This window comes from Telmatherina bonti (genome assembly GCF_933228915.1).
Source record: "Telmatherina bonti genome assembly, chromosome: 1".
In the NCBI taxonomy this organism is placed as follows: domain Eukaryota; kingdom Metazoa; phylum Chordata; class Actinopteri; order Atheriniformes; family Telmatherinidae; genus Telmatherina; species Telmatherina bonti.
The window spans coordinates 18,085,589-18,108,278 of NC_136619.1; the positions used below are offsets into that span (position 1 = coordinate 18,085,589).

Here is a 22,690-nt window from a genome sequence, read left to right on the forward strand (position 1 = left end):
AGTTCTTTGGTCCTTCCAAAAACTACACAACTCCTGAAGGGATCAAATTCTGTGGTGCAGAGTTGGGTCGTAATGTATGTGGGCCTGGTGCTGAGTTCAGTGAGCAGCTGTGAGGTTGGCTGAAGGTGAAAGATGAGTCAAGTCCTACAGGGAGACATCAATCATTGATGGACAGACACATCTAAGAATAAAGGCAGAGAGAGACAGAAGGAGGGCCTGCAGAGGGAGCAGACAACAAATGCACCCTTACACTGTTCAGTCCTGACCTTTTTAGGAAGTCAAAAAGTAATCGGTGTAGAGCCCAGCTCAGCCCAGAACATATGAATCCAATCAGTCGAAAGGGGAGAAGAAGGATGTGATGCAATGCTTGACAAGGGCTTGGACTATACACACACTCCTCGTCCAGAGACTCTCGTCATATCCTGTACTTCAGCGTCATTCAGCAAATCAATCTATGCTTTCAGCCAAAGCTTGGTTTTTGTACATCTCTGGGTCACTTTTGCTTTAGGTGTGTCAGAATAAAAATGCAACACCAAAAATGGCCCAAATACAGCCAAAAAACTTAACTCACTGATAAAATTATAATAATATTGATAATCACCTTAAACCATCAAATATAATTTGGTTTGGGTATTTGTATATTAACATACCCAATCTGATGTTTGGTTCAGGGCAGATAACAAGGCTGGATGACAGAAACTGGAGCTAAAAGATGTAAAAAAAAAAAAAAAAAAAAAAAATCTGCTGGTGAAACATTTAATTTAGCTCTTTGAAAGCAGCATGACTTACTATACTACAACACATTGTCATTTGTTTCATTGTTGATAAAAAAAAAAGTTGACTAATGAATCGTTGAGGATTAATCATTAAAGAACACATGAAGAAGCATCAAACACAGTTTCAAAAAGCCTTTCTTTCATACAGGCATTTAAAAAAAAAACCCAGTATGTAACAATTTAACCAGGAACAAACTATTAGATTCTGGTTTAACTTTTTTAAACAAAGAAACCCCAAATTATTAATCCACTTCAGCTGCATCGATGTTTGATGTACCAAATTTAAACTCACGAAATCTGGTATCAAGTACTCATCTTATATTTCAGCAAATAGTCTTAGAATAGCTTAATGTACCTTTGAGTGAAGAAAAGAGTAATAACCCATCGCTGCCTACAATAAAGCCAGAGAGTCGCAGCCAACAAGGCCGTTGGGACTTTTTGCTTCTCTTTAATGATGTGATACAATCAGTCTTTTAGTGTTAAAGGGACTCAGTGGTAAAAGGAAATGCTGAAACATCATTTCAGCCTTCTCTTTTGATCCAACAGATAACAAATAACCCTTGAAAGGTCACATTTAATTGATACATAAAAGCATGGGTGAAACTGCAACACAGGAATGTGATGCCGTGACATATGAGTCAGTGACCAGTGACCACTGGCACATGTTCAACTCCTATAATGGCTGGGAGTTTATCATGAGGTGAAGTGGTGAGGTCCAAGTCAAGTTCTACAAATTTACTTTAAAGTGTTATTCAAGTAAATCCCTTATCAAAAAATAAGCTAAAGAATACTAAAAAAAAAAAGTGCAGAAGGTGTTCGGCTTCTTTTGTGTCTTTAGTATGCAGTGATAAGGACTTTTTAAAAATTTTTTAGTGGAATTAATTTGTGTGAAAAACACAAAGCTAAACAATGGCTGCTGCTGTTCAGCTGAGTCTCATGGAAGAGACCTGAGCTGATCTGCCTGGCCAGACACAATATGTCTTATATCTTTCAGATTAATTTCAGTCAATTTCATTTGACCAAGTCAAATTTTGCTCAGGCAAATAAATTAATTTTCCTTCTTCTTTCTTTCCTCTTGATTGCATGATGAAATGCAATGAAATTTCTGTTGAAATGGAGACTAAAAAATAAGTAAATGAATAAAAAAACAACAACCTGTTTTTGCAATTAAGTTGACATTGCTTACAAAGTCTTTGCGTATGGCTCTTCATATTTTGTCATGATTTAGTGAATGAGGAACTGTGAATATGGGACTCTGACCCTGCCTGTGTTTTCTTCCACAAGCAGAATACAAATGTCCTGGTGTTTTCAAGGAATTTGTCCTCCTTGCTTCCAATATTTTCTCCACCGGACTCATAAGATGCAGTTTTCCAAATAGTCAGTGCTTCCAGATTTTCTGAGCGGGACTCCTCTCTGAGAGAAACTTTGTTACTCAGAAATACAACCTCATGGTCTGCACACCTGTGCAGGCAAATATAACCTTTCAAAGGGACATTGTGTTACATTTTCTGTTGTTTACTGACCAAAATCAATGTCTGCATTTACATATTAGGTATCATTGAAACATTATGACCACTGCTAATAATATGACACATTTACATAAGTGAAGAATATTAGATTTCTTTCTACATACAATGGATAAGCCAGGAGGGTAGAACCATTATAGTCTGCCATCTTGAAACTGCAGTCACCAGTAAAGGGACAAATATCAGCAATGTGGTATAAGAGCGTGTTCTCCCTGCGCTGCGAGGATCAACTTCGGGCTAGTCTCCGTCAGGTAGAAGGAGCTCAAGAAGGAGAAAGATTTTAAAAGTTATGCTGAAGTTGCAGCTTCCTCCACAACAAGTAGGTCAACTGTACTGCCTAAAGCTACTTTTTTTCATTCGGTTTTCACACTGTTTCTCATTACCATAGGCAGCATAACAGGAGATCCTACTAAAATACATCAGCACTTCATACATCACTGAAGTGCATGTTTATGTGGTTTCAGTAGCTTTCAAAATCAGAGTAAATGCCAACTTATAAAGCCTTTCCACTGGCTTTTAGTCTGTCTTTACCATGAATGACAGCTGGGTTTATTTAGTATCGGATGACATGGTTTCATCAGTGTTGTCGAGGCGTTATGATACAAGATGGCTACTGCTGTTGCAAAAGGTGTTTGAAAAACTAAAGCTCTAAAAATGCGATAGTCGTTTGAATGCATTATACGATTTTGATGTTAGATGGAAGTAACTGCATGGAAACTATTCAAACAAATCCCTTTTTTCTAGTCCTGATAATTTTCCAGCCCTAAGCAAGTGACTTTTTTTTATACCTAAACTTAAATGTGCATGTGTGTATTTTTTTTTTTTATTTTTATTTTATTTCTATCCAAGGTAATCAGCAAAATGGTGCCTTTGAAGTCACTGTTTCAAGCAGGGTTGTTGCAAGAGTTGTTGGTCCAAGAATGAAGTGTCATGAACACATGCATGACCGAAAGTGCTGCACATAACATGCTTCCCATTGTTGTTTTACTTCATCTTGTGCAATATTGTATTGGTAAATATATAAAAACCTCCATTGCTGTTTTGTTTGGAGGGCTTTTTGTTTAGACTATTGAAGATTTTAAAAAAACTAAATTCAAAAGTAAAATATACCATTTTTGCCATTCCTTACATTAACATTAACATTAACATTAACCCTTTCACTTTCAGATTAACAAAGAGGCCAGAGAAAAATATTTCTGTGTTTTTCCATTTGTTGTGGACAAAAAATAAAGAGAATAAATGTTTTTAGCAAATGGTTGAGATGTTAAAAAGAAGTTAATAATAATGTAACAACAGTAAAATGGTCTATACTGGAAACAGTGGTGGTATAACTAACACTTACTTTGGGTTTTTCATTCCCAAACCAATTTATATGGCTCAGGCAGGTTTATTTCCATGATTTTTTATTTTCAAGAAATCAATAATCAAAGACACTGCAAATTCACCTCGACCATATGGTAAACCAGGAACTTAAAGAGTTAATATGAGATCATTTCTTAAAGCCATGGGACCTACCAATAGTAGATACATCAAGATACAAGTAGAAATAAAGATGGTAAAACCATAAATAAATTTTAAAAAAAAATCCTCATCCACGGTTTTCATAACTGGCTGGCAGATTTTACTAGTTATTATTGACTCAACATTTAAAAAAAAAAAGGACAGAATGAGAGAATTGATGTGTCAAGATTGAAAAATCTACACATGACTCAAATTAATCAGTCACTGCGTAGAACTTCATTGGCTGTTGGGTCCATCTAACAAAAGCCAGGTGTGTTGAAACAGGGATACATCAAAAACCTGCAGGACAGTGGCCCTTGAGGGCCAACTTTGTATACCCCTTGACTAAGCGGTTTAGAAAATGGATGGATGTTGATGCTTTTCCCGAACAGATTTAAGCCAGTTTAGATTTTACGAACAAGAAACGTTTGATATGAATGTTCAGACCGGCCCTGCTTATAGTAAAACAACTGATGCTATTTTTTTTTCATTTATTTTGCCTGAGTTATGCAGGGGCAGTCGCTCGTTTGGTAGAGCCGCTTGTCGTGTGGCCAGATGGTCGGTAGTTCGAGTCCTGCTCCCTGCGCTACTGCAGCCCTGAGGGGGCTTGTTCTCTGCAGGCTGGTCCCCAGCCCAGATAAATGCAGAATGTGACGACCCCTTCAATAAAGGACAAGCTGAAAGGGAAACAACAATATTTTGCCTGAGTTATAATAAAATACGTAAACACAAGGTAAGACTCCCATGATAGATAAAAAATGAAGTGCATGACCTACGACTACATGTTAGTTGTGGTCAGGAAAGAAACCCTTAGGTCAACATCCTATCAGTTTTGAGCTTCCATCCCCATCTCTTCTATCACATGCCAAACACTCATCTTTTATGTCTCTTGAAAAGCCCACTGTAAATTCAAAGAGAAAATAGCTTTCAATAACCTCCACTGACGCAGGTGGACGGATTTCCCCGAGTCAGAGAGTCTACATAAGAGGCAGCACCTGCACAAGCCTCTCCCCCCAGGCAACAAATGCTCTCTTTTTCAAAGCTAAGGTGGAAGGGATGTGGGGGGACTCCATGCAGGTGCAGCGCTTAAGACCATCCCCCCACCCATAAAAAGGTTTATATCAGAGTTTTGTACACAACATCAAAAACCTCTGTCAGTTCTCTTCTCCTCAGATAAACAGGATTGTTTTCTTGTACATGAGCCATCAGCTTTGGAGGGAGATGTTCCCATCATCCTGGCACTCAGATAGATGAGGGGCAATAAATCCTCTGTATCCTGCACATACACACTCTCGCACACAAAGTCTTAAATGGTCGATTAGTCTATAAAGATGTTCAGAATAGAGAAAAGCTCTTTAAAAGAGAGGTTTGGAGTCAAATGCTGTCTGCAGTGGAACAGCAGAAAGTAAAATCCAACGGCACACTGTTATCAGCCATAGCTGTTACATCAGCTGTTATATCAGCTATAACAGGAACTGCTGCTGTAGGCAGGAAGCAAACCCATCCATCCTAAGTTTTCTGAATTTTTACTGAATCTTATTTCTTGAAACAACTCTTTTTTTTTTTTTTTTTTAAGCTGTAAATCTTTGCTGTGCTGGATTCCTGTGTGTGTGAGTGTGTGTGTGTGTGTGTGTGTGTGTGTGTGTGTGTGTGTGTGACAGAGAGCAGATTAAGAACACTCAATTTATTGTATAAGGGGCTGTAGTGGCGTGTGTTAATGTGTTTTGAGCTTTGGGAGCAAGGCAGCTTATGTTCGATGCAACAAGTCTAAGGAAGTAGGAGAAAGACATTTGTTGATGGATCTTGGTTTTTTATTTTACAACTGGACAGTAAACAATGTGATCTATAATCAATCTTTTATGTTTTCACATCCATGTTTTTATGTGGATCATGAGAGGAATTCTCACTCTGCAAATATATTATTACATAATGAAATAGTTTTAAGAGTTGTGTGCAATGTGTCTGAAATTACATTAGAAAATGCAGCGTCTTAAAGATTGTAGCATCCTCCATCACTCACTAAATCAGCCATGGATTTAATCCTACAAGTCAATAATCATATTGCTTCAGCTGTGTCATTAATTTGATTTGTTTATGAGCTTTTTATTGCTAAACAGTGACCATTTAAGTAGGGGTACCCTGCAAAATAGATGATCCCCCAAAGAAGTCCAATATATTAGTTATTCTGTGAATCAGAGTTTGCTGGTGTGTGCATGGTAAAACAGAGGCCCAGTTGTCCAGGAGCAGATCAGTCACTGTTTTATTTTGCTGCTCCTGTGCATTCCTCACTCCTGGTGGTGTGATAGCTTGCTGAAATTGAAACATGTGCCTACATGTACTGTACTGACCGAACTGTTGGCTGGGAAAAGCGTTGCAGTAACCGTAAATCATAAAAACTCAGTTCTTTTTTCAGTGGCGTCAGAGGCTCGGACATGCAGTATTTCACAATCTGATTGATCTTTCCTTGTGAATAATGTAACCATGCTGTACGGCATGCTACAGAATCCTAATCAATCACTTGATGCACTCAAGTTATCAAATAAAGAGCATTTTTCAAAAGTGAATGTTCTGTTTAAGTTAAAACCAGAAGACAAGTCTGCACATAAGATGGAATGTTAAACAATTTTTCAGAAACTGCTTTTTGTAAAATAGGGTGTTTAAATTTCTTCTTCTTCTTCTTCTTCTTATTATTATTATTATTATTATTATTATTATTATTATTATTATTATTATTATTATTATCCTTGTCTCTGTATGCACACATATTTCTAATTTTCCTCTCCTAAACAAACCAAACTGCAGTCATTTATCCTAAAATAGGCACACAAAAAAATGAAAACAAACCCTGGTCTGGTTGACTGCGGGGCAGGCTGGGGGGGACATTACGTCAAGCAGGCTGAGGATGTCTTGTCTTAATAACTGGTCTCTCATCAGGGGGTGAAAAGGACCCCTGCTATATTAAACTTGGGTTTTTTTTTAGACACTTTGACCTTTTGTCACTCATGCTACCATGATGGTTCACACACATCTCCCACAACTGTGTGGAATGTTAGTCGTCAATATGTTTTAGACTATTAGTGTTATATGGCTTTTGTGTTACTGCTGAGCAGCAACAGATTCTGTGCTTATATATCTTCATGACGACATAGGATGTTTTTTGAAAAAGAGTCTTACACAACACGCTAGTGCTCTCTCAGTGGGTTTGACTGTGAACATGTGAACTTCGGCTGCCTCAACACGCCCTGCATGTACATCGCTGAAATGCACTGAAGGCTTGGAGTGAGCTGTCAGAGGGCGAATGAGGTAATACTGTTACACCCTGACAAAAACACACTTCTGAGTGAATGAGAAAACAAAGTACTACGCTGCCTGGAGTGAATAGCAAACACATGGCAGTGGGTAAAAAAAAAACAATCAAACAGGAGAAGAAAAAAAACATCTACTGATGTTATAAATCAAGCTCACTCTTTAATCTTAATGAATGTCTGGAATTTGTGAAATTAGATGTGTGATATGTTTTGAGTGTAAGCTGATTAACTATTATTAATTATTCAGTTCATGAGATTATTTCAGTGCATGGAAAAAGAAATAGTCACACAATTATACTGTGAGTTGAACATTACCAACATAGGCTCACAATGAAGATGTTACCATGGTAATGTTCATGGTGATGTCAGCATTAAGACAAAAACTCTACTTTTACTAACTTTTTTTGTTTTGACAGCATCCGTCAGTTACACAACACTTGCTGATGACATCACCTTTGGCTGCATGTGTAGATTAAGAAGAAAATTGTATGTGATCACAGAACCAGTCTCTGCCAGCTGAGGCCATAAGAAGTGGCCAGTTTCCTCCCTGATGTTATTTCCCTTTAAGAGATTGCCTGTTTCACATTAATCATTGTGCAGCCCTTCTCTCATCCTGAAAAACAAAAGCAGTCATGGACTCAAAACTAATCTCACTGTTCTTGCATTTGTCCAGATATGCTGTGCAGGGTGAGCAACAGCCTCTAATGTTACAAATTATTGATGATTGTACTCTTGGAGCTGGATTTAAGGATCCTGTTTTGTTAGGCTTGCCACTGTGTATGCGTGAGAGAGAGAGAGAGAGCACAGTAAACAGGGGACCATCCTGAGTGCTGAAGCAGATGGTAATCACAGTCTAGACAGGCAGGACAGAGTAGGTGGGTGAGGAGGAGAAAATGGGCCTTTCTGTTAAATAACCACCCACAGGTGCAGCATGTCGAAGGCTCCTTGAAACACTGCACAGATTTCTGCAATGCAAAGCAAATGAAACAGAATCAGAAAAGCATGCAGACAAATCAACACGGTAGCTTTTAATGACTTACCATCAGCACTAGACCAAGTTGTTAATATGCTGTCTTTGAAATGGAGGAGGCTAAATTATTACACATACTTATGAGGGTTTAGGGAGCACTTTCAAAGCTGTTAGATAACTGAGGGGCATTTGCCTAAGAGAGACCCTCAGATGGCCAGTGTTGAACAAGAATAATCTATAAAACATTGTTTCTAACATCTCAATACAAGTGGGAAAACAAACATGTTTCTGCTCTGACAAAGTGTGAAGTATTCTTATCCGTCAATCTTTTGCACAACCCCCCTCCCCAAAAAAACCCAACTAATTTCACTCTGCTGACAGTCTTCACCAAAGTTTCTGAGAGCATTCACCTGTAAACATTTATATTCACAGCACAATGTATTGACAGAGCTCTGAATGCCCAAGGGCACTGTAGCATTTATTATGTAAAGGAGCAAACTGTATCAATAACGCAGTAGAAGCACTGGCTGCAGGAGGGCTGACATCATAGCCTCCTTGGTGGACTGATTTTTCACAAAGTAACAGTAGAAGATCTGTAGACGGTGTAAAAGCTCAGTAATTCCCTGAACGTTAGCAACAATTGAACTTGATGAGCTGGGTTTTACTTTCTGTCATATGTGCTTTAAAAACAGATCTATACGACTGAACATGCCACAGTCTGATGGTGTCAGACTCATTCTGCATTGATCTTTTGTGGCAGGTTGTAAAAGAGGACATGATTTAGTTCTTCACACACTGACAGCTTTAATTTAATTTTGGAATTTTAATCATATGAGATGTGAATATCTTTGGAGACAAAAAGGCATGTTTTGTCATCCGCCATGAGTTTATTGGAGTCACTGTGCCCTCTGGTGTTGGAGATGTGTACTTCCCTTATGACACATAACAGGTTTGTAGTGTTGCATTACACTTTCTTAATCTGTAATCAATAAAAGAATAATCACAAGATTAAATTAAATGAATCAAAGTATTTTGAATAAACTGAGGACATACCAAGCATTCAACTATACAACTGTCAGACGTTTTTCTTGTTTGATGTCATACAATTTAATGATCGACATTATTATAATTATTCATACATAAATTAAAAAAAAAAAAACCAAAACAAAATCAAGCTTTAATGTCCAAATTTTCTATCTGCTTCTTTCTAAATTATGCAAACAAAACATTTGAACCAAAAGATCCACTAAGGGCTAAGGTTATGTAAAATTACTTTTACCCTATAAAGCCAAACGTATCATATTTTATACATATAGTTTCTTAGGCATTGTGCACCTTTTTATGATAGAAACTTTGCTCAAAACCATATTGAAACTTATCTGATACTTGTCTCCTGGTCTCTAATAGACTCTAGGAAGCAGAAGATTACACTGCAATCATTTTGACCTATCACATAATAAATGCTCAAAAATAAACAGCTGTTCTTTTTTCTTCAAATTTTATTAAAGAGACAAATGAAGACTTCAGATTTTAAAGAAATGACTTTTCTCCACAGTTTGTCTTTGGTCAGGATGACATCACATCTGATGTAGTTTGGAAGTCAGTAGCAGCATATACCGAGTGGCCATGTTAAAGAACTGGGTTTACCTTGCTAATACTGGGTTGGACCATCTTTTCTTCCTCATTTAGAGGTTAATCATCTTTAACATGTATACTTGCTTCAGTGAGTTGCTGCCATGCAATTGACTGGTTAGCTATTTATGATAACATGCATCTAAACATGGTTGACAAATAAAGTGACCAGTAGGTCACTTTTTCTTTGGAAGGGTGATGTAAATCTCAACAGGGTCCATGTGCCCATATGGTTACATTGGTCCCATAATGAGGGAAATATCCCAGGTCAGACAAAACAACTCATGTCAAGTATGGATAAGGCCCGAGAATTCATGAGTCCTGGTGAAGTTTTAGTCCATGTTTAGATGACCAAAGGCAGCCAAGAGCCGACATTTCCATAAAAAGTGCAAACTGATCATAGAATATGCACATTTGGACATATATTTAATGTTATATTGTCATTGCCATTTGGGATTAATAAAGTACGTTTCCCAGTTAGTTTTCATTAATTTATTTACTCAAATAGACTCAAACCCACACAACCACAACCAGCAAGCACATGACACCATGTGAAAGTTAGGGGCACAGCGCCACCTGGTGGATTCTTTTAGTGGCACCCGAATGATGTGTTTTCCAGGGGAAAGAAAACACATCATATTTTGCTTATTAGTAAGGAAAAGAAAATAGGACTGTTATCCAATTTTGACACAGGACTTTTAGTTGAAAATAATAGTAATAATAATGATAATACAGAAACCTCTTATTACTTGTCGTGGCACACAAAAACCGTCCTTTTTAATGATGGGATGAGATACTAATGCAGGTATTAATCGATAGATGGTAGATAAATCTGGTATTTAATACGTAGAGATTAATCCCTGTTAAGTCAGTGACATTTCGCTTTACTTGTGGTGTTGAGGAGGAGCTCGGTTGTTTATTCATTCACGTCAGACCCTTTCCCCTTCCCTCCTTCCTGCTACACACAACGGGGACCCACCGTTAACTGGGTTTCTAATTTTGATATCAACCACAGTCACGTCGCCACCATAAATCGCTTTTGGAACCAGGTGAGTTGTGTCTTTTTCTCTTTTTGCAACGTTTCCTTTCCTTTTTTTTTTTTTAAAAGAGGAAATTGCATGGGGAAGGTGAATGTGTGTGTGTTTTGCTGGAGCTTTGACTTGTCCGGCCCGGCGAGGCGAAGGAGTGTTTCAGCCGTAACTTATCAAATTCCTCCTGACCACACTGCAAAATCAATGCGCGTTTTCTGTAGAGATATACATGTTTATATGCTTAAAACCGCGGTTTTAATGGGGACCTCTGTCTTTCAAAGCTGCTTTCCTCGTCGTGGCGAACACAAACGCGCGATGTAGGTCAGCAACTACAGTCAAAATGTCGTCTTTTCTTTTCTTTCTTTCCTTTTTTTTTTACTTCCACATTCTCTCGTGCCACAAACAGATGGCGTCGAGAGTGGGATGGAGAGAGTGAGGAAAGAGATGCATGAAGGAGTAGAGACGGCACCAAGCTACATTAGCCCCCCCATCACTAATCTGTACCCTGCTCATAACACAACAACCAGGTCTCCATGCCAAGACACGAGAGGCTGAAATGTCTTGGGTAGGCCTGTTTTGATGAAAAGTTTTTTACTGTTGAGTTCTGGCGTATTCACAAAGATGCAGCGCAACTTGTCTGTTTTGGGGTTTGGGATAATGGCTTATTTAGAGAAAATGAAAGTAGTCACGGTCTCAGCGTACGGATAACAGTGGTGTCTGTCAGCTCTGGAGTATGTAACCTGCAGTCGAGGACATATTTTGGTCACAACCCTGTGCAGAGCAGAGGAGATATTTCGACTCCGCAAAGCACCCGGAAGATGCTCTGCTGCAGATAACCTGTAGCCCAGGCTGCTCGCTGCTGCGTGGAGGACAGCCTGTCAGCCTGCAAGCCACCCTGACACCAGTTGGTTTGACTCTCGGGGCTGTCAGAGATCATTGATGGACCACACAGGTATTCTTCACTGCACTAATGAGGGCAGACCATTTCATACTTGCTTGCCAGGGGATCTAAGGATCCTGTAAAGGTCCCAGGTTCTCCGTGCAGTTTTATGTAATGAAATGCAAAGTCAAAATGTGCATTTGCACCGTTGACCCTTTGCATGACCTACCATGCATTGTCAAATCACGTAATGAGGACGGTATACTGCATGCAGTAAGTCAGATGCATACTATGCATACCAGTTGGCAGCCTGGGGCCTATAAATGTGCTCTGATGCAGCTCAGTGTAGGTGCACTTCAGTGGTTGGCAGTAATTAAAAAGACGTCCTCCCTCTGTGGTCTTGGGGGTCATCTAATTGATGGTTATTTAGATGGAAATATCCTAATGACTCAGCAACTTTCACGAAGGTATTTCTGCCTTGCAGATGTTAAGTCATGCTGCAGAACTAAGCGTAGCGTTTATGGAAGTGACCCATATGTGATGCAGGCTTGGATCTCGGAGAATCCTGGAGTGATGCTTTGACTTCATCATCTCTAGTCAGGAAAACACTGGATATCAACCACAGTTGTTCATGTGCCACCTCTTACAGTGGTCTTTTAGTGGTTTCCCAGGAGATCCTATTTCTTATAAGACATTCATCAAAGCATCTTGTCCTCCTATCCCTCTCCCGGGCATTTAAGTGATATTAGCCTGTTATTCTCAGACTGTGGAGCTCTCTTCCATCTCTTCCTTTTTACAGGGTGTGTTGCCTCTTTCTGTACTTTTTTCTGCTGAACTCTGAAGCAGCCTTGGAGGATGACCAGTCACGGCCATATCGATTACTGTACTCTGCCTCACTGATTGCAGTTGGGAGGTGCTTAAACTTTGTATTTTTCGTCATGTCTAATCTCATCTATTTTTGTTGGAAGGAATCACAACCAAATGTAAATTTTCTTTGCAAAACTAATCTCTGGCAATAAATGTATTTTCCCCGTGCATTGCTCCCTTTGGCCACAAATGCAGCTGTTGTTTTTATTATTTTGGCTGTTCTGCATTGTGTATGTTACAGTATGACGGCGTAATTACAATAGGATAAAAGTAATTTTATCCCACTGCTCCTAGTAACAAAAATAGGTTGGTAAATTGTCAGTAATTTAGCCTCATGTTCTGTCTGTAGGATTTATGCCTTCGAATTTGATTGCATTTTTTTTTATCCTTTCCCAGTTGGGGTTACACAATGAAAAATGAATTCACCCAAGTTTGGATCAATAATATGTTATTGCGCTGCTGCTGCTGCCACACAATCTGTATGCTGCTCAGGGAATCATAAGCCAGCCCTTCATGGATCATCAGCAGCAGCAGGGTGTTGAATGAAGTCCATCAGGACCAAGAGGAAAGCATACAGTAATCCTGAAGAACTAACAGAAAACTGACTAAAAATCGCCCTTCCAGACACTGACATTTAGACTCGTCTTCGATCAATTAACATAAATAAAAATAAGGCTTTTGCTATTTTTTCCCCTCTATTCTTTATCAGGAGGTGGTAATGTTGCTGTGGTAAAAGCTTTAGAATAGCTGCTGATGGTGTCAGCACATTGCAGCGCTTGGCTGTGCTGCAGGGAGGGTTAAAAAAAAAGAAAGAAAGAAAAAAGGCTGATGTTTCCCAAAGCACAAAGGCCTAATGTGTGGTGCCTGTTGGCTACAAGCATGCTGAATGACCTCCAGCGTGCTCTGCCAGTTTGCTTCTACTGGTTGTTACAAGGGAGATTGCACAATGCTCAGACCTTAAGAGGAAAAAAAAAAGCAAGGTGTTGTGATGTGTAATTAAGAATAAAACCAAGTCCATATCTTCATCAAGCTAACAGTTTAACAAGCTAACAGTTTATATTGCATTGTTTATTAATTCATGTGCTATTGTGCATTGCCCAGCAGTTTGGCAGTACTTGTGGCAAGCTTGTGCTAGTATGTTTTTGCCATTTAAAACAAAATTTTATTAATCAAACTGTAAATAGCTGCGTGAGTAAATGTGAACTTGAACCTCAGGCGAGATATGTCTATGTTAACCTCATATTCTTATGACGGAGGAACCATTTATCATGTGCTTGTGGCACAGCTTAAGGAATTGCAGTCTTTCTGTTGGTTCAGCTTCAAACATCTCAACATCTGAATTGTGATGATGTAATTTACAGACGAAAACCATCTCTTGATGTTTAACCCTGCTTGCACATCTTGATTTTTAAACCTGGCTTATTTTTCCACATAACCCTGCTCCTCTCAGGATTAGTTGTAACTACAGTGATCTGTGCTCCTCTCATCTAGCACAACTTCCATCAGGCCACAATTTAATATAGTCTGATGCATTTGCTAGTTAACATGAATTTAGCACAAAATTGCAACTACCTGGAAGCACCACTGCTTTTAAAGCTGCACAGTTATCTTTCTTCTTCTATACTGTTTTATTTGTAGAATATTTTCATGAAAGTCTAGGCCAGCTTCATAGATTGTACGGCAAGAGTTTTTAATAGACAGCTCCAGTATGCAGCACTTAATAGGTGCGAGTCAATCCTGTCAGTTTTTGGTCTCAGTGCTGGTCTGGCTAAATGCTGCCCTTACCAGCCTTTGCAGTGTGAAATTGTTACTAGTTTTAATGTGAGTTGGTTTAACCCTCTTTTGTGCCCCAATCATGCACTAAAATTGATTAGGAGTATCAAATATTTAGTGCTGCATCTGCTGTTAAACATACTGTTAATTATGTTATAGCTGGAAATGATTTCTTAGTCAACTTATCCTTTTTTTTCCTCTGACTCATGAGCAGATCTATAATTATCGGTCTGCACCTTTTAATGCTGAGCAGTGGCCTAGTTCATGCCCTCTTCAGTGTAATTTTAGCTGTGTGTCTTAGCATGCATGCATTGTGGGCATGTCTCTGTTTTTGCTTCTCTTTCCCACTGTACCCTGCATCTGGTGTCATTGAGTGATGAGTTACGTCATGACACTGTGCAGTGCTCAGATCAGCAGTGCTGATGAATGATATCACATTTTTATGGTTGTACTGGTTATTTATGTTTAGCTTCCTTACATTTCTCTGGCTGTCATTACTGAGGAATTAACGCAGAAACCAGGTTTAAACAAAGGTTGTTGGGGAAAAAGAGTTTTCTACTTGATCTAGAGCAAAGAATTTGAAATGCATCTTGTATTATTTCTGCAGTCTTGAGGACTAAGTTTAGCTTTGTTGAGAGGAAAGATTACACAGTTTAAAGGGGATTTTTCTTGAGAATCAACAAGAATCATTATGAATATAAATATGGTCATATTTGATATTTCCAGTAGGTGTTTTAAGGTGTCAAAATACCAAGAATATTTTGACAAGTGCTAAAAATTGAGACAAAAAATCTTGTGTCAGGTTTATCTTGCAGCTCTCATTGTGGAGATGCAGATGTAAACAGGAATTATTCATTTGCATTTAAAGTACTGTACTGTATGGAGTTGTTTATATGAACATCGTTTAAAAAAATGTGCAGAGACTTTTTATTTGTCGCTGAAAAAAAAGCTGAGTTGTAAGAGTTCTCAGACAGGTTGTAGTGATATTTAGAATACATGTCCTGTATGATGCCTCAACGGATTTATGGACATTTATTTGTAACAGGCAGCAGGCATAATGGCATCCATGCATACTGAAGATCAGTCTATATATAAACATATCTTTCCCATCTCAAGTATCTAGTACACACTATTGTCTATGGTGCATTTTTATCAGCTGAGAATACATTCTGCTGATTGGATTTAATTGTAAAACCACAGGCAGGTTCAGAAAACATGGACCTCAGTAACTACCAAACCAAAGCATCTTTGTAAAGATGGTAGAAAGTTGTGCTGTTGGTCTAGGGACTACTTTAAGCTAAAGATGCAGCTGAGACCACATAATTGTGTGCAGTTTGAGAAATAATTTAATACGCTGAGACCAAGCTCTCTGGCAATTTCCTTTTGAAAAGAATCGTGGAAAGTGTACTTATTATCGAACAACCGTTGAGGCCAATTCAATTTGGTATTTTCTGTCTGCTACACAGTATTTTATTTGATAAACACAAACTACCATTATTTCTATACACTCATGATAACATTTGAGAATAATTCCATCCTTTCAGTTTATAGGTGTGACTGACTGACACAAACATTGTAAAAACACAATAAGTCAGTTCACAATTGGAGCAAAAGGCATTTCTTTCATATTAAATACACCATTTAAGTCTCACCTTACCTGAAGTGCCCCTGTCCAAAAGACTTATCTCAGGGAGCGCTGCTGTGCAGCAGAGTTCAGAAGGGTTTTTACTTTAACTGTCTTGTTTAGTATTTCCACGTGGGTCTGGAAGCAGGGGCAGAAAGGTCCCGACCACCACGCTGCATGTGCATTAAAGGAGATCTGTAGTAGAGTTATGGTGAGGGGGGGTAATACTCAAAGAGAAAAAATAAGAAGGAAAGGATAGAAAAAAAATGCAAAAAAGGCTTAGAGAGGGAAGAAAAGGGGGTGAAGTATCCATGGAAACATGAAAAAAGAGTGATGGGAGAGAGGGAGAGGAAGGAGTGAAGTAGCTTAAAACTGCAACAGCCACAAAGCACTGGAACAAAATGGTAGACCCACAGCAGAATTAAAGGAGCAGCATAGCTGATATCTGTTCAAGTGATTGTGTTTGATACTTCCTGATATAGTTTGATATAGTCTCTTAATGTTGCAAGTGAAACTGAAATATACAGAGATAAGCAATATACAAAGAAAATGCATGGAATAAGAATAATACAGAACTAAGTGATGATTTCTGTTGACAAAAAATAAGTGATTATAAACAGTCATCTTCCTTGTGATTTATGGAAAAATAAGAATAAATGGCCTTTAGTTCAGTGTGTCAATGTTCGTTTAAAAAGACTAATAACTATTTACTCACACATAACTAGACAAAATAATGTAAGCTTTCCAGAAGTGGCTCATATATCGTGTGTTGGGAATTTGGGACTTTATCCCCAGTGTGCTTCTATTTATGAATATATCACAGTATGTTTGCCTCAAGTGCTACAAGTAGGTTAGTTTTCAGATGTTGACACCTTCCTGTGCACTTTGAGGAAACCTTCATAAAGGCAATTTAGCTTTCTGATCAAAACTTGAGTACAAAACAGAGAAAACTGCTTGTTTTCACCTTTCCTGACATCTTTACATTTTCTTACATTTTTAATTCAGGGAACATTTGAAGAATCAGAGCTGTATCTGACCTTTAGGTCAACTCAGTTTGACCCATCACCAGTGGTGTGTGACCTCTACACCCATCTTATCAGCTCTGCTTCATGTAATGCGTGCAGTTTGGCTTCTTGTTTGCTGCATGTTTGTTCCCAACAGGCTATGAATTTCTGCAGCGTTACTCAGATTGTTTGTGTTGGTTTGAATTGGAATTTATATTTGAGATCAGACAAAAGGAAGGAATTAATAGCACTGTGTAAGATGTGTCTGTGTAGTGCTTCAGTGTTTAACAAAGCATAATAGGTCTTGGTGATGTGTTGGTCTGCCAGAAACTTTTAAGTAAAGAAACTCCAAATGATATCCTCTTAATTTAGGTTCAGAATAGGGCTGGGCGATATATCGAATATACTCGAGATATCGTGGCTAGTCCACTGTGGGATATAGAAAATGTCTATATTCGTCATATTCTAATATTCTGTTGACACGCAGTTGTTTTTAGCTGTGGGTGGGGTTTTCGCCCTCCTCCTCGACTCTGCACCGCTTTGCACAGAGAGTTAAAGCAAGCGCACCTAGTTACGTACATAACGTGAGCTACGTGCTACGTCATGAGAGGCAGCGTGTAGCCACTGTTGCCAACTTGGCGACTTTCTCGCTAAATCTGGCAACTTTCTTTGTGAAAAGCGACTAGCGACAAATCTAGTGACTTTTACTGGAGTTATTGGAGATTTTTCTGGTGTTTTGGCGACTGACTTTAAAGCACATATTGTAAAGCTATTGTCACGAATGAGAGTCTCCCCCTGTCCTAAAGCACTCACAGTCGGCTCCGGCTGCAGCTGCAGCCAGTCAGAAGAGCAGAGAGGACACCTGCACGATTCCACCTACACAGTCATAATGAACAGCCAAATCTGCCACTGATCCCGCTCTGGATTACAGAGTGGGATGTAAAATACAAAGTTTTTCATGTCACGCAAAAATAATTAATTATATTTGATTGCATTCACAGCTTCTGTCACTTACTCACCTCATCCGCTGTGTGTGTGACACAAGCTAAATATTTATCGTCATGTCTAGAAAGTACAGAAAGGAGTGGGAATCAACTTTGGGTAAATTTGATATTTGATAATCTAACATTTAATAAAGCAGGACAAAGCTGATTTATACAATGTGGTTTTAATGGTATTCAAAATAATTTTTCAGAGGGATAACCTGTTTCAGTGGCAAAAAAAAAGAGAAAAGAATCGAAGAAAAATAGTACGGGATCCATCATCTGGCGGTGGTTTGGATACCGGAGAGAAGATGTTGACCAAACAACTGTCGTATGTAAAGTATGTCGCAAAAGTGTCGCCACAAAAGGTAGTAGTACCACAGATTTAGTTCATCATTTGAAAAGTCACCCTCTAGAGCACATATTTTCATACGTTGCATTTATTACATCATGCAAAGGCACTTTATTTTGTTTTAAAATGACATGTTTCTGCCACTGCTTTAACTGTTCAATAAATACAGTTTTGATCAATTTGCTTCGTTACAATTTCATCCTTTTGGCATGAATATTTAATATCAGCATATCTTAATGCAGTATGAACAATTATGTTTTAATGTAGACACAAAATCATCTTACTGATGTGATTGTATGCACCAAATCATTAATTCAAGGCTAAGGTAAATATCGAGATATAAATCGTGACATGCCATAAAAATATCGGGATATTAAAAGGTCATATTGCCCACCCCTAGTTCAGAACAATCTGTTTTTTTTAGCTGGACTGAAGATCTGTTAATGTTATGTTGGAAGTTGGAATTTCACATATCAAATAAACACAACAAAGAATTCAGACTTTGTTCCTGAAATACAACAAAATGTGAAATTTCATCATATATTTAATTGTAGGCAAACTTGGTATTTAGAGTTTGTTCTTTTGCCAACAGATTAACTAATGAATGATTAATGTCCTTCTGTTTTACATGAACATTTTCAAACATGGAGTTTTATTCCACTTAACATATAAGTTGACACTGAATTGTGTTAGGATCAGGAAACCGTTAATGGAAGCTGTAACATTTTTAACCATGGTTATTACATTGTGTTTCAAAGCTGCCGTTTTCATTCTTAACACATAACCAAGCCCAAGCTGTAGAAACTGAAAGAATGAAATATTTTTCAGCTACACTTAGGTTTAACCAAGAAACACAGAAGCATATTACAAAAATGAAGTAGCAATGCTGGGCCATTTGCTTTAAGACAAACCTCCATGGTCAACAATCTAGACACTTCATGTTTAGAAAAACGTTCTTTATGTCTTTATTTGCACTGGTTTTTTTGTTTTGTTTAGGGAAATAATTACTCAATGTCTCAAACTGTTTCCCACTGGATGCCCTCAAATGTGTTAGCTCAATCTAAGTTTAAGATGTTGGCGTAGACATATGAATAACTTCATAATTTTAGAATAAAAAAAACCCCCAATGAAACTGCAATATCAGTTGTTGATGAGAAACAGCTGTCCATTAGTCTCAGGTTTTGTGCATTAACATATAGAGTACCAAATAAAACCTGGTGTTTTATTTACCAAAAGTGACACAACATCAGGGATTGTTATGGCATTGAAACACACATGGCTTCAGTGATTGAATGAATTTAAGTAATAGATTTAAAAAAAAAAAAATAACCTGAGAAAGGGCATTTGATGATTATGAGTCCCACACCTTGTGCCTAAAAATATCTGTTGTGCAAAAAGTCAGAGCATGGGATCAGTGTATCACTATACATTTTTAGACGGTTTAAAATTTATCACTTAAGTGAACATGTCAGTTCACATTAGAATAAACTTTCCACTGCCCTCTGGTGAACAAAGAAGGCATTATCAGAAGATGTAGCATGTCATTCAATATTCATTTTGATTACTGTTATGCAACACTAGTTGGTACCAAGACAGAGGATGAATCCAGCAGTTGGGCTGCATCTTCATGTTTTTTGTCTTGGTATAGTCTATTAATATATTTCTGGCCTAATGCGGACACTAATGCTTAGTAGATGGATATGGAAAATGTGCCAGAAAGTTTTAAATGCCCACTGAAGGCTCCTCCTGCCCTGAACTGTGTTGTTTTTGTACACCATCCCAGTTTGTATGTGATTAGGATGTCAGGCACCTAAAAACTCATCAGCTCAAATCACCAATAAATCTCTTTATTTTGTATGAGGAATGGACTTTTGTAACTTCATAAATTACATTGGAATCATTGGAGTTTTTATTATTATTTATTTTCATTTATTTAAGTTTATTCTGAAATCATATTAAATCAGTATTAACTTTTGCATACATCTATGGATTGACTTAGCTGCTAATGTCCCGGTCTGTGGGGCCAGTTTGCCAGAGTCTTAGAGATAGTTGCAAAAAATGGAGCCCACTTATAACTTATTAAATCATGTCAGACTTTGACAAGAAATTATTTTTACAACCGTCAGGATTGCAGAATAAGCTCTTCTAGAGTTGGGCAATGTGGCCTAAAAATAAAATTTTGGATTGTTTTTTAAAAAACATAATCCGATTTCCGATTTTAATCAATTCCCTGTTAAATTCACTGACTCACTGTTAAAGAATAAAGAATAAATTACAAACATCAAAAATGCTTCTTTTTAAAAAAAAAATGCTTTTATTGCAGTCAACCTAGCAGTTTACTTGAATTTAAAGTACAACTAAAAAAGCTGTTCAAACAACATGTTTGCACTTAGTGCTTTTCCATAGTAAGCTAGTTTTTAAGTTTTGAGCATACATTTAAGAATAGGTCTCACTCCACTTGTGTAACTTTATTCTAACATAAAAAAAATAAATAAATAAATAAATAAAAGTGTCTCCTCTTTGAAGAACAATAGTTAAAGTAGTATTTACGACTTACTTTTCTTTGCTAGCTGGCATTTTGATGTGTTTGTCCTGGATTTATTTTATTTCACATCTATTTAAATTAGCCACAACGATGAAATGAAGATTTAAACTATAAAATTTTCTTTGAAGGAGGGCCAAACGATGAATAGCATTTTAATCAGAATGGTGATTAAAGATATTGCAGTTATTAAATCGTAAAGAACTTGATTAATTTGTGTTACATTGCACTTATCCAGTTGTTTCATTTCTCAAACTTGCTTATTATTATTCGCTATCTCACACATTAGAGAGAAGGATAGAGAGGGGAGAGGAGTCAGCCACAATGCAGATAGCGCAGTCGTGCACAATTGTGGAGGAAGTGCGGATTACTCTTGCTCTTCATATTCCATCAATCTTTACCAATGAGGGGGTCAACACCATAGACCGTATATAAAAGATGGACGTAGCCTCCGTGACATCACCCATTGCTTTCTGAAGGGCTGAATTGAAGCTCAGTGGGTGGTTCCAAACCGTCACCATCTTGCCAGTGTCACGCGTTTCATCTGTCATGAAAAATACAAAAATAGACAAAGAGGTAGAACCGAGACAGGGGCTAGTAGCGTGCCGTGGATGATTGACATATAGCAATCTCCGATGTGCATGTAGCTAAATGCTAAACGAGCTAACAGGAGCAAACCAGCTAACGAAGGGAAGCGGGCTAAAGCTTAGTCATGCTGTTAACTGGCTAAAAACCGCCGTTGTTCTACATTTCTCTTTCTAAAAGCTGAATATCAAGTACCTGTCAATCAAAAGGACACGCCCCTAAATAGTAGGCGGCTGTAGCTCAGGAGGAAGAGCAGTCGGCTTGCAACTGGAAAGTTAGGATTTTGATTCCAGGCTTCCCCTGACTATGTATCGAAGTGTCCTTGGGCAAGACACTGAACCCTAAGTTGCCCCCCGAAGTGTGCCTATTGGGCTATGAGTTTGTATGTAAGTCGCTTTGGATAAAAGCGTCTGCTAAATGACTGTAGAATCGAATAAAATAAAATAAATATGCAGAATTTCAATTTGAAATTACTTCTAAACTGAGGAATTAGAAAAAAATTCACTCTCCACACAGTTGTCATGAAACCTAAAATGGTTTTTTGTACCAGGTTGAAAACATGTCTGTTTCTGCTGTGTAGTTGGCGTTTTTAACATGGGAGTCTATGGGGATTTGCTCTGTTTTGGAACCAGCCCCTAGTGGATGAGGGGCACCTCCGCATAGGCTTCGCTTTTTACTGCCGGAGGCTCCGGTATTATCAACACCTTACTAAAGTGTTGACCATACTGTCTATGATCAACACAGTAGTAAGACGTAGTAGGCTCCATGTTAAATTAAGCATCATGTGAAAGCTACAATCAACTGTGGAGTCACTTCCTCAGAGTTCATCACAGACTTATTTTTTCTGTAATTGACTAAAAACGCTGTCACAAAAAACACAGAATAGTAATTTGTCATGTCCTGATGAAGTGAATAAAGACTGTTTTATGGGGTGCAGTTGCTTCTAAATACTAAAGTTAAAATCTCAGATAACATGTTGACATAAACAAACCATACACAAAATATCAGATGCATTTTAAACTGTAATACAACTCAGAAAAGACAACAGTGACGATTCAGCTTGTTCAAGTGCGTCTCTATGATTCTCAGCATTTTTATCCTCTGAGATTTTCAGGCTGTTAAAGCCACATATTGTCTGATATGCGTTCTCTACTGGCTGGAATGTGCACACCTGCGTGTGCACGCATGTCTGTGTGGCATCAGGTGTAAAATTTTTCCCTCTACTGTACAGAAATCATGTCGAGTGAAATGAGGTTCTGTTGTGTAAATAGAATAACATCCAACTGTTTTAGATTTTACAACAAGGAAAAATTATAAACCTGTTCTAGTGGAAACTT

General features: G+C 38.0%; 1 protein-coding gene across 1 annotated transcript in view; it reads left to right on the forward strand.

Annotated features, from left to right (window-relative positions):
* The first annotated feature begins 10,697 nt into the window (after nt 1-10,697).
* znf710b (zinc finger protein 710b) overlaps nt 10,698-22,690 on the forward strand; it is a 30,612-nt gene continuing 18,619 nt past the window's right edge. Inside the window, exon 1 of the mRNA XM_079242472.1 lies at nt 10,698-10,761. The gene's annotated coding sequence lies outside the window, so the exon portion shown is untranslated. The remainder of the gene's footprint in view (nt 10,762-22,690) is intronic.